A 13,316-nucleotide genomic window follows, 5' to 3' on the forward strand; every position below is an offset into this window, starting at 1 on the left:
AAAGCTTATAGCCAAAAGAGGTTGTGATTTGTTTTCACGATCCAAGCTTGCTCTGGCAGTGCACAAATGAAGGATGAGCTTTGTGGCAAGCAAAATCAGCAGACTGCCTGACAGGGGGTTTTGGTAAGGTAAATGTGTTGCTTGTGTTTTGTTTTTGTTTTTGTTTGCTTGTTTGTTTTACTTTCCTATATCCGCTACATAGAATTGTGTCTGCAATAATTAAAACAGTTTGCAGATTCACATTTGATTGAAAGGGATGGCTAAGGGAACCAGAAAGGAAAACATTATTTCTGGTCATTCAGTTGTGACCTTCAGAGATAATTATCACGTTTTCTCAGATATCCGTAAACAGACAGAAGCCAAGAATGCTAACAGATAATCTTTCCCTTCTTTGAACAGTCATATTTACACCCTTCCTCCACCCTACTTTTCCTCCCCTTCCTCACCCCTCCCCCTCACACCAGCTTTTTCCTATGGCCTGAAGTGGAAAAGAAAAAATAAAGGCTTTCTGCTTTAACTGAGTTGTTGTCACGGGAACAGTAATAGGCTGAGAATATAAGTATGGAGGTAGAGGAAGGCAGGATGAGGAGTCTGCTGTTTTCATAGCTGTGTGTTGGTGAGCATTTGTCTTGGATTCATCATCATTGCAGATCAGTATCAAGTGGATGTTAGTGCTGTATCTCTTTTTCTGTACTGTGATTTAATCCCTTTTATATGTTCTTTTTTGTTTACTAGACCTAGTTTTATCATTATGAAGCCTTTTTCTGTTACTATTAATACATATTAACTTATATTAGAGTAAGAAAGTAGCCCTGAAATATTTATGGACCCCAAAATATATAAAGACATTTTCTCTTTAAATCTAGGTTTTGCTTTCAGCACCTTCTGGAGTCTTGATTTTGGAATCTTTACAAGTTAAAGAAATGGGCAACGTTAGATCTGTGAAATCTTACCGGAATTGCCTTGCTCTAATCTGCTTTAAGTTGGATCCTGTTTCTTATGTTTTGCTAAGCAAGAAGGTTTACTTTTCCTCATGCTAATAAATAAGTTAGGCAAGTATTGCTGGAAGATATGGTACCTTTAATTAGCCTGCCTCAGATCTTGTTCTCGGCCCCTCGTCTCACTGATAGAGCCAAACTTCCTAGATGTTTAGAATGGGCATTGAAGAGATCCTGTGCCCTGACTTTTTGCTGACTCATTGGTTATGTAAGCCTTGTAACCACAACTGTCCATATACTCCATTAGGATACTGGGCAGGTAGTCCCCTTCCTGACTACTCACCTTTTCCTATCTTAGCATCCTTCTGCTCCTTCCTTAACCTTTTTAAAAAATATATATTTTATTGATTTTTTTACAGAGAGGAAGGGAGAGGGAGAGGGATACAGAGTTAGAAACATAGATGAGAGAGAAACATCGACTTAGCTGCCTCTTGCACGCCCCCTACTGGGGATGTGCCTGCAACCCAGGTACGTGCCCTTGATCGGAATCGAACCTGGGACCCGTCAGTCTGCAGGCCGATGCTCTGTCCCCTGAGCCAAACCGGTTAGGGCTCCTTAACCTTTTTTGTTAGCACTTTCACCAAGTGAATTCTCAAGCAGTGGACAAATAAATAAATCCTTTTCTTTTGTCTTTACTTGAATTGCCATGTTAACTGTGTATTTTCATCTTGAGTATTGATAAAATTCCAAATTCTGTATTCTCTTGACTCATGTAACATATAAGTATAGTAATAGTAATAATAGTATAGTATTATTAGTATAGTAATAATATACTAGCATAGTAATAATACTTTTCTAGTATAGTAATAATACTTTTCTTCATTTATGACCTGGATAAAGTAACAACTTCTTTTTCTATCTTTGAGAGCTCAGTTTAAATGCCCCTGTTCAAAGAATTCTTCTATGCTCTCCCAATTGTTAACGTAAGAAATATTCAAACCTGTGAAGAAATTTTGTGAGTTTATTTGAGCCAAACTGTTGACAATTGCCAGAAAGCAGAATCTCAACGGTTGAGATAATGCTCTGGAGAATGGCAGTTTTGCACCTTGTTTTATACATTACAGTCAAAAGAGAGAGATGTAAGTGGGTTACATGAAATCTATTGGTGATAGATTAGGGAGGTGGGAGAAAGCAAAGGGGGGGAGCGGGATTGGATAAAATGATAGACACATACTTCCTTTACTTAGGTGTGTACAGGACAGTTAATGGTCAACAATGAACTCAATAACAATGAGGGGATGTATGGTGCTTTGAGGGATCCAGATAAAGGGAAATTACTTTGTTAATCAGGCATGTTATCCTAGATACAAAAAGACAAAAGGATAGGCTTAGTTAATGTGAAGATTAACCTTTGTTATGGAAAAATACTGCCTTAGAACATAACTATCCACCATAAACTGCTTTTAGTTTAAAAAAAGTTTTAATTTCAGACCATCCTTTGTGGTTACTTTAGGTCTCTAAATTTGCAAGCTTGCCATGCAGGCCTTCCTTGAGCTAGTCAGGTTACCATGTGGCCCCTATTTGTCCACACAATCTAAAGTAAAGTAGATTTCCCTTCCTTACTTTATTCCTTTTCTCACATCACTTTGTTCTTTTTCTTCATACCACTTTTCAGCAATTTTTATTATTTGATTATTGGTTTTTCTGTCTCTTCTACTTTCTCCCCCTCAGCCCTAAGCATTGTGAAAACTGAGACTTTGTTTTGTTCATCAATATATGCCCAAGCACCTAGCAAAATAACTGGCTGAGAGTTGAAGAAAGGATAAGTACACAGTATTGCATGTGCAAAGGCCCTATGGTGAGAAGAAACAGGATGAACCAAACAGGCTAAAAAAGGCCAGTGTGATCAGAATAGGGGAAGCATGCTCTAAGATGAAGCTAGAGAGCAATCCAGAGCCTAATCACGTAGGACTGACTTAATAGACCCTGTTCAAATTCTTGTTCTTAATATTTGAAGTTGTGGGAAGCTACTAAAAGAATTTAAGTATTGGGTGATTTAGGACTTCTTTTGTTTTTAATATATTTTTATTGATTTCAGAGAGGAAGGGAGAGAGAAAATGAGAGAGAGAGAGAGAGAGAGAGTGAGAAACATCAATGTTGAAAGAGAATCATTGATCAGCTGCCTCCTGCAGGCCCCACACTGGGGATTGAGCCCACAACCCAGGCATGTGCCCTTGACCAGAATCGAACCTGGGACCCTTCAGTCCACAGGCTGACACTCTTATCCACTGAGTCACACCAGCCAGGGCTAGGACTTCTTTTTTAAACAAATTCTCCAGCTTAACTGAGAGCCTAAGTGAATGCAGATAGATTGATTATTCAGAGTGAGTGATCCAGGAGAGAGATGACAAGGTGGTGGCAGTAGAAATAAATAGAAATAGATGGAGAGTATTACATAGGACTAGAGGCCTGGTGGATGAAAATTCATGCACTGGAGGGGGTGAGGGGGACATCCCTCAGCCCAACCTGACCCTTCTCACAGTCCGGGAGCCCTCAGGGGTGCGAGGCGACATGGCGATCAGGGGAAGGCGACGCCCCCATCACAACTCTGCTGCTGCCACTGCCAGCAGAGCAAGCCTTGGCCGGCCCTTGTTACCTGTGCCTCGGGCCCGCCCTGGACAGCTGGGGGGTTGAGGGGACTGGGGGACTCTGGAGGCAGGCACCCCGGCGGGGCTGAGGGGACTGGGCACTGCCATCTTTGAGGGCGGGAAGTCAATTAGCATATTCCCTCTTTATTAGATAGCATGGAATTAGGAAACTGAAATAGATTGGATTTGATAGAGGTAGAAAGCATATGTCAAGATTGGTTCCTGGGCTTTGGTTTGGTTTGGACTTGTGTAACCTAATAGATAATGATGCTTTTCCTGAGATACACAATGCTGTAAGAGAACCAGTGTTAGAGGAGAATCGTGGTGTTGGTTTGCACATATAGATTTTGATATAGACAAGTAAGTCTAGATTCAAAACAGATTATACAACTCTTACCATTGGAAAGCCTTCAGTGATATCCTTGGAATAAAGTCCAAAACAGTAGTTTAGACCTACCTTCAGAGCTCATCTCCCACCGAAGGCTCTCCTATGCCGTACTTTTACAGCCTCATGAACCATTCAGTTACCATGAAGGTGTTATTACATTTCATCTTCCAGACCTTTCCTCATACTAGGCTGTCAACCTGAAATGCCTTTTCTTCTCTTTTTAGGTTCATTTCTTCCTTCAAGGTTCATTTCATTTGTTACTTCCTCCAAGAAGCATTTTCTGTTCCTTTTCCCTTTAAAAAAAATGTTTTTATTGATTTTAGAGAGAGAGAAAGGGAAAGGTATAGAGAGATACAATGATGAGAGAGAAACATTGATCAGCTGCCTTCTGCATACCTCCTACTGGGGATCGAGGCCGCAACCTGGCCATGTGCCCTGACTAGGAATTGAATCATGACCTCCTGGTTCATGGGTCAACACTCAACCACTGAGCCACACCAGCTGGGTTGTGTTTTGGGTTTTCTTAATTAAAAATATGTTTTTATTGATTTTGAGAGAGAGAGAGAGAGAGAGAGAGAGAGAGACATCGATGTGAGAGAGAAACATTGATTGGTTGCCTTTCGTTAGCACCCAAACCAGGAATCTAACCCACAACCTTGGTATATGCCCTGACTGGCAACCAACTGAGCCATACCGGCCAGGGCTGGAAACATCAGTTTTAGAAAACTATTATAATATTAGTTTTTATTCTATCAGAAACCAAAAATTTGTTTTTGCCACACCTCCCACTAACCTGTCAAGCACTTATCTGATGGTGGGGAGGGAACAGGGAGCTGGTCTTGTTTTAATGGAACCTGAGTGGGAATCGAACTGGTGGTTTCTTGGTTCATGGGTCAATGCTCAATCACCAAGCCACACTGGCCGGGCTCAACTTAAATCAGGGGTGGGCAAACTTTTTGACTTGAGGGCCACAATGGGTTCTTAAACTGGACCGGAGGGCCAGAACAAAAGCATGGATGGAGTGTTTGTGTGAACTAATGTAAATTCAAAGTAAACATCATTACATAAAAGGGTACGGTCTTTTTTTTTTTAGTTTTATTCATTTCAAACGGGCCGGATCCAGCCCGCAGGCCGTAGTTTGCCTACGGCTGACTTAAATTCTTTATGCTTCAGTTTTCTTAGCTATAAAATAGAAATGATAATAATACCCATGCTGTAATATTGTTGTAAGAATTAAACAATTTAGTAAACATACAAAGAATTTAGAACAGTGTCTGGCACATAGTAAGTACTATACTATATATATTAGCAGCTATGAATTATTAATGTTGTTGTTGACTGGATAGGGTATGTGAGAGAAAGAGGAATCAAAGATGACTCCAAGGCTTTTGATCTGAGCATGGGAATCAGTGGAATAGCCATTAGCTGACATGGGAAAGACTGCACAAAGAGCAGGTTTGGGGGATATCAGGAACTCAGTTTTGCACATAGTAATTTAAAAAAAAAAATGTTTTCATTGATTTTAGAGAGGAAGGGAGAGGGGGAAAGAGAAACATTGATTGGCTGCCTCCTGTGTATTCCTTAAACCAGGGATCAAACTTGCAACCTGGGTATGTGGCCTGACAAGGAATCGAACCAGCAACCTTTCAGTGCATGGGATGACACTCAACCAACTGAGCCACACCCGCCAGGGCTGTACATAGGAATTTGAAATGACTGTTAGGCATATATTAGTATGTAGAGATATTGAGTAGATAGTTAGATATCTGAGTTTAGAATTAAGGGAAGTGTGGGTTGGAGGTATACATTTGGAAGTTATTAGCAAATAAATTATATTTAAGACCATTTTAAGAGGAAGGATCAGTTACACCCTAAAATGAGATTGGGAATGTATAGTTTGGACAGGTCCTTCTTAAAGCCTCTACTCTTCAAAAGCTACCTAACAAGCCTAACAATAGCTAGTTCAGAGAGAGCCAGATTATCACAGACCCCACGGAGCATTCCAAATTCTTTCATTGCATTAGAATTTTATTTTATCAAAATTACTTGAAATAAATAGGATTAACTGAGTCTTAGAAATCTTTTGTCTCAATGAGACTTGTGTCATAAAAGTATTTATAGGAAATTAACTTGTTAAGGGGAACTCAGTGGTTTTACCAATTGGCTTATCTGCATATGGATTTTTTATGTTTATTTAATCCTCACCCGAGGATATGCTTTTCATTGACTCTAGAGAGAGAAGGGTTGTGGAAAAGGGGAAGAGAGAGAGAAATATCAATGTGAGAGAGAAACATTGATTGAGTGCCTCCAGTATGCACCCTGACCAGATTAAACCCACAACCTGGGTATGTGCCCTAACCAGGAATCGAACCCGAGATCCTTCTGCGCACAGGATGATGTTCCAACCAACTGAGCCACATTGGCCAGCGCACTTTACGTGTATTTTTAAATCCTCAGCTGTGAAAACATTTCTGTGTTACCTTCTTTTACTGGTGAACATTTACTCAGAAAATAGAGACTAATTTTAGCATTAGCAGATATGTATGCTTCAGACTATCATTTTCCATTTTTTTAAGCATTTTTATTGGTTTCAGAGAAGAAGAGAGAGGGAGAGAGAGATAGAAACATCAATGATGAGAATCATTGATTGGCCGTCTCCTTCACGCCCCCTATTGGGGATCGAGCCTACAACCCAGGCATGTGCCCTTGATCATAATCAAACCCAGGACCTTTCAGTTTGCAGGCCGATGTTCTATCCACTGAGCCAAACCAGCTAGAGCTCATTCTTCATTTTGAAGTCATGTTTTTTGAATAATCCATAGCCTGAGTCACTATTTTTTGGAAACAAAAGTTAAAATCTTAACATTAGAAGGAAACTTGGATCATCTATCTGTTCCAACTGTCAATCAGTGTATACTCTATGAAATTCTTTTTAAAAATATATATATATTTTATTGATTTTTTACAGAGAGGAAGGGAGAGGGATAGAGAGTTAGAAACTGATGAGAGAGAAACATCGATCAGCTACCTCCTGCACACTCCCTACTGGGGATGTGCCCGCAACCAAGATACATGCCCTTGACCGGAATTGAACCTGGGACTCTTGAGTCCGCTGGCTGACGCTCTATCCACTGAGCCAATCCAGTTAGGGCACTCTATGAAATTCTTAACATGCAGAGGTGAAAGTATGCACTTGAATACTCCAGTAGCATGCAGAAACTGTTATCTCCTTATTTCAGTATATGTCACTTATTTTTTCTTTTAGTATCAGGGAGAGATCTTTCTCTTAAAAATCTGTTACTCATCTATAAAATAAATTTTCTTAAGTAGGTGACCTCTCAGTTTCCTTCCTATAAGCTCAGAGAATCTGTGCTTATAAAAATAATACTAAACCATAACAAAGCATCTTATTGTCTACTTACACAATCACTACTAGGATTGCAGGCTCCTAAAGAGCTTTTTGGGGGGGAGGGGTACCTCAATTGTTTAATGTAGGCTATGTCCATAGGAGGCAATGTGCAAAGTGTTAAAAGAACAATAAATCATCTGGCCAGGCTCACATGTATCCATTAAGTCCAAACATCAGATCTAAATAATATCTGGCAGTGGTAATTCTCAATGATGTCTTTCACATAAGCCAGGAAATCAGTCTTCCAGTGACGAAGCAATTCTGAACAGTAGCTCTAGATCCCATAATGGATATTTTGCAGTTGGGTTGGAGCAGGGTGGGCCAGATAGGATGTTAATAATCTAAACTGATATTCAACCCAGTCAGGAGTTTTTATTCAGCAGCCTTGGAAGGATGGGTATCATCTATTGGAAGCTATTTTTCTTGCAGAAATTCTGACATTTGTTCCATTCATGGTAACATAGACTCAGTGCTGCCTGGCATATGAGATCTAGAAGGATCATGCTAAGAAGATGCTGGTGAGCATTTATATTAAACAGAAATTCACTGTGTGTCTTCTTTGTACAAGGTATTATGTGAGCTTCTTGGGGTCCAAAGATAAATGTGGCATGACCCTGCCCTCAGGAACTGTCAGTGGAGGCAAGACACCCAAACAGTCATTTCAACATAATATGATAAGAACAGCGATAGAAATGTATATACAGATAGGAATATAAAGGAAAAGTCATTAATCCAGCTGGGAGAGAGGTTGTCAGGAAAGACTTCCTAGAAAAGGTTACACCTGAACTGGGTCTTGAAGGATGAATAGTAGTGAACTAGAAAAGGGAAGGAGAGTAAGCCCTGGACTGGCTGAGGCAACTGTATGTGCAAAAACCTGGAGGTGTGAAACAGCATGCCACATCAGTCCGAAGAACCAAATGATAGTTGTGACTCTTAGCATATATGGATTTAAATTTCAGGTTTCCATTATTCCCATGCAATCCATGATAGAGCTTTGTTTTGTGTGTGTGTTTGGTGTTTTGTTTTGTTTTTTGTCATTTTGCTTTAGCTACAAAGCTGGTGAGCAAACCCCACCAGAATTCACATTTGAGCAAGCATGTCCTCTATTCATTATCACATATTCAATATCATCCATGAAATGATTTTAAAACTTTGGTTTTTTTTGTTTGTTTTTTTTAAAAATATATTTTATTGATTTTTTACAGAGAGGAAGGGAGAGAGATAGAGAGTTAGAAACATCGATGAGAGAGAAACATCGATCAGCTGCCTCCTGCACATCTCCTACTGGGGATGTGCCCGCAACCCAGGTACATGCCCTTGACCGGAATCGAACCTGGGACCTTTTAGTCCGCAGGCTGACGCTCTATCCACTGAGCCAAACCGGTTTCGGCAAAACTTTGTTTTTTATGAAGATAAACCTGGACCTGGAATATGCTGGTGGTGGGAAAAAGTGTAGGGCCTGCCTGGCCAGCGTGGCTCAATGGTTGAGTGTCGACCTATGAACCAGGAGGTCGCGGTTCGATTCCTGTCCAGGGCACATGCCCAGGTTGCAGCTCGAACCCCAATGGGGAGCAAGTATGATTCTCTCTCATCATATGTTTCTATCTCTCTCTCCCTCTCCTTTCCTCCCTGAAATCAATTTTTAAAAAATATATATTTTATTGATTTTTTACAGAGAGGAAGGGAGAGGGAGAGAGAGTTAGAAACATCGATGAGAAAGAAACATCGATCAGCTGCCTCCTGCACCCTCCCTACTGGGGATGTGCCCACAACCAAGGTACATGCCCTTGACCGGAATCGAACCTGGGACCCTTGAGTCTGCAGACTGACGCTCTATCCACTGAGCCAAACCGGTTAGGGCCTCCCTGAAATCAATTTTAAAATTTTACATTATACACACACACACACATTAGAGGCCTGATGCACGAAATTCGTGCACAAGTGCAGTCCCCAGGCCTGGCCGGCAATCGGAGCGCAAGCATCTGGCGTGGAAGGTCAGGTCTTAGCTGACCTCTGGGTCCTGGGCAGCACCTGGGCCCCTGGGCCCCTGCGTGCCCCCCCCCCCCCCCCCTTCCACCTGAGTCATGGTGCCCGAGTCCCCACGCGGAGATGTGGTGAGTGCAGCCAGATGCCGCGAGCTGGGGCGCAGAGTGGGTCTCTGGGCCGCCCAGCAGTGCCACACAGAAGCCAGGTGGGCAGTGTGCGCTCTCCAGCCAGCCTTACAGACCAGCTCCTGCACAAACCCACGGGGAGCTCGACTGGCCCCTGCGGTCCTGGCGGCTGCAGCCCAGCTCACCCGGAAGAGGCTGTGCAGGTGCGGGGTGGGCTCCTCAGGGGCACCCAGCACCTTGAGCGCAGAGGGTTGGGAGGGGGCTTCCCAGTGCACGAGCCCTGGTGTCCTGGAGGAGGGTAGCAGGGGGAGTGAGAGTGAGCTCAGCAGACACCCTGCATTCTCACTACACTGCCATCCTCATCACCCTCACCCTCAGGTAGCCAGCGAGAGGTCGCAGTACCCGCGCGCCCCCCACCCCCCCTCCCGTCCGGGTGCCGAGGGAGGTTGGTCACCGGGGCCCGGCCCCAATCGGGTGATCAGGGCCTGATCAGCAGGGCGATTGGGCCCCTGCTTGCACCCACTTAGGCCTGGCACCACCTGCTCACCTGCTCCACCATCCTGCCACGGTCCCGCTCTCATCAGGGCCCATAGAGGCTGGCAGCACTGCATCACTGACACCCGCCATGTTCTGCGCTGCCCCCCTGGTGGTCAGTGCAGGTCATAGCAAGCAGTTGAACTCCTGGTCAAGGGGACAGTTTATATCAGGGGTCCTCAAACTTTTTAAACAGGGGGCCAGTTCACTGTCCCTCAGACTGTTGGAGGGACGGACTATAGTTTTAAAAAAAACTATGAACAAATTCCTATGTACACTGCACATATCTTATTTTGAAGTAAAAAAACAAAACGGGAACAAATACAATATTTGTATTTGCATGTGGCCCTCGGGCCGTAGTTTGAGGACCCCTGGTTTACATGTTAGGCTTTTATTATATAGGAGTATATACACAAAATCATGGGGCGGGGGAAAGAGAGCAGGGCCTAAAGTGGTTCTTAGTAGAAAAGGGAAGTTTGAGACAAACTAGGCTGTAGTTCCAAATTCAGAAGTGACCAGGATTATTATCATGAGTATTATTTGTATATCAATGATTTTTCAAACATTAAAAAAAAATTAAGCAATATAACTTTGTTTTACTTTTCTAAGCAAAATTTCTCCAGCATACCCATATAAAATAGATGAAAACAGAGATAATTAGGATTCCAGGAATTCTGTTAACTTGGCTCCAGTATTCCCTTTATTGGTGGTCCAGACACATCTCCATAGAACCTAGTATTATTCCATCTACCAAAGTTCTGTGCAAAAGTGATTTCTAGGACTTACAGGAAATACTCCAGTCTATACAGGGATTATCAAGTGAGAAAAAATTTTAGTGACAACTGAAAAGGCCTGATTTTTAGACTATAAGCTGAATCTTGATTTTTAGTTCCAAAGTAAAAAATGGAATACTTAGAGAAAAAGCTTTTTGTCTGTGAACTAGTGGAACTTAGTCCATTTTTATTTCCTACTACCCCCACTTGAGATCTCTCTGTTCCACAGCACAGCAAACTAAATATCAGTCAGAATTGTACATGAAAGAATTGCTCAACAGAGTGAGAAGGGAAGGACATATAATTTCTACAGTGAGACAGTGGAGATAGGCGAAAAATACCATCATGATTAAGATATACTTTCTGCACAAAATGCTAATAGACTGTGGGATTTCTTTTCTTTTTGTTAGGGATAAGGTGTGGGGGAGTTGGCAAAGGAAAGCCTCAAGAAGATAACAAAATTCAAACCCAGAGCTATATCACTCCTAAGGCAGGACTCTTGCCGAAACCGGTTTGGCTCAGTGGATGGAGCGTCGGCCTGCGGACTGGGGGGTCCCGGGTTCGATTCCGGTCAGGGGCATGTGCCTGGGTTGCGGGCACATCCCCGGTAGGAGATGTGCGGGAGGCAGCTGATCGATGTTTCGCTCTCATCGATGTTTCTGGCTCTCTATCTCTCTCCCTTCCTCTCTGTGAAAAATCAGTGGAATATATTTAAAAAAAAAAAAAAAGAAGGCAGGACTCTTTATTCTGTTTTACTTCCTCAACACAATCTGCCTGGCAGAAAAAGAAAAACTGATAAGACCAACCAGAGCATCTTCAGATTGATTATTGATTAGAAGATTCCTGTATAGTTCTTAGGGCCAAGATTATGGATCTCTTGGGATTACTATTTATATTGGATTTGGAAGTTGTTCTCCCCAAAATTAAATATTCTATCCTATTGCCCCCACCAAGTGCACTTGAATTGAACCACACACTCCAATTTTGGTTCAAAACATGGTCAATTTATCTCTGAGATAAAATTTTTAGCAGAACAATGGACTGGGTCTGCAGCATCAGTTTACATCGCCCATTCTGTGAAATAGGCCCTGGAAAAGATCCACTTTTAGTCAAGTTTCTATTTGTTTTCAGATTACTTACAAAGATTTCCACACTCTCCAGCCCCTTCTTTTACTCAAAATGTTGCCTTAATTTTCTCAGAAATGATGTGGATTATTTAGTGTGCAGAATATGAAACTTCCTGAAAGAGAGTTAATCCTATATAATAAAGCGGTAATATGCAAATTGACCCTCACTCCATCACACCACCACAAGATGGCTGCACCCACAGCAGAGGCGGGGTTTCCATAACGAGCTATAATGAGCGATCAGCAGGGATTTGAGGCTGTGTGGTGCTGGGCTGCGGCAGGGGACCTGAGGCTGCACCCCCCCCCACCCCCCCCCCCCACCCCCGCCTGGTGGGGCTTGACAGGACCTCAGGTTATGCCCCCTGCCCAGTGGGGTTTGATGGGTGACGTCAGGCCACACCTCCTGCTCAGTGGGGCTTGACGGGACCTGAAGCTGCGCCCCACATCCGGCAGGGCTTGACAGTGGCCCTGTGGCTGCGCTCCCCCTCCCCCGCCCGGCAAGGCTTGACAGGGGTGAGGCTGGCCAGGTCTGGGTCTCGCACGATTTCGAGGTGCACACTGGTGGGCAGAGACTTGACTCTGGGTCCTGCGGCATGCCCCAGACTCTGACAGGAGGAAGATTTTCATATACATTTTACTAATTTTCTTTCATCTCTGACACTTCTATTATAGAGAAAGGGCAAATAGCAATGTTAAAATATTTCCTCTAATTAGTTCCCTTTTAATGTGCACAGATTTCGTGCACTGGGCCACTAGTACTCTATAAAGCATAGATAAGATGGCTTTGGCATACTAAAGTAGGGGCTGTCATCTTTTGAAGATAGTAATGTCAAGTCAGAGATTTCTGAATCTTTTCTAGTTACAGATTTGGATTTTAAATAATGAACCAGGTAAGGAATAGAAAAGATAACTGCTTGAATGCTTACCATGTTTGGCAGACATGATCTGATTTAACACACATTTAACACCTTTTCAGATAATTTCCTGAGACAATGTTAACTCCATTGTGTAGATGAGAAAACTTAAGACTCAAAGAGAACAAGTAGGTAGACCAAAGACATACAGCTAGTAAGGAGGCATGAAGCCAGATTTGAGTTAGGTCCTTTTGCTCTTGTCCTTGCTTTTTGTACAATATTGCCTTTAACATGATTGTTCTCAAAGCCAGGTGTTGCCATGTTCTGACACTTTCATTCACTTAGAGAAAATAGATATATTTTTAATATGTTTGCAAATGAAAATTGCAAGCCATTATAAAGCTTATCTAATACTCTGTCCTAGATGGCTCTACTCTGCCTCTGATTAATTGGTGTTTTGAGGTGTCTGTTTAAATGTTGTCATGGGCTGTTTTCTGATAATTCATTTAGATCAATTAATAGATAATTTAAGCC

The 13,316-nt window shown here is 42.4% G+C and overlaps 1 protein-coding gene across 11 annotated transcripts in view; it reads left to right on the top strand.

Annotated features, from left to right (window-relative positions):
- Window positions 1–13,316, top strand: part of TMCC1 (transmembrane and coiled-coil domain family 1) — a 152,184-nt gene that overhangs the window by 107,241 nt on the left and 31,627 nt on the right. The gene's annotated exons all lie outside the window — the stretch shown is intronic.

This window comes from Myotis yumanensis, unplaced genomic scaffold (assembly GCF_028538775.1).
Source record: "Myotis yumanensis isolate MYYU_CA2020_CCGP unplaced genomic scaffold, mMyoYum1.0.hap1 SCAF_14, whole genome shotgun sequence".
Taxonomy (NCBI): domain Eukaryota; kingdom Metazoa; phylum Chordata; class Mammalia; order Chiroptera; family Vespertilionidae; genus Myotis; species Myotis yumanensis.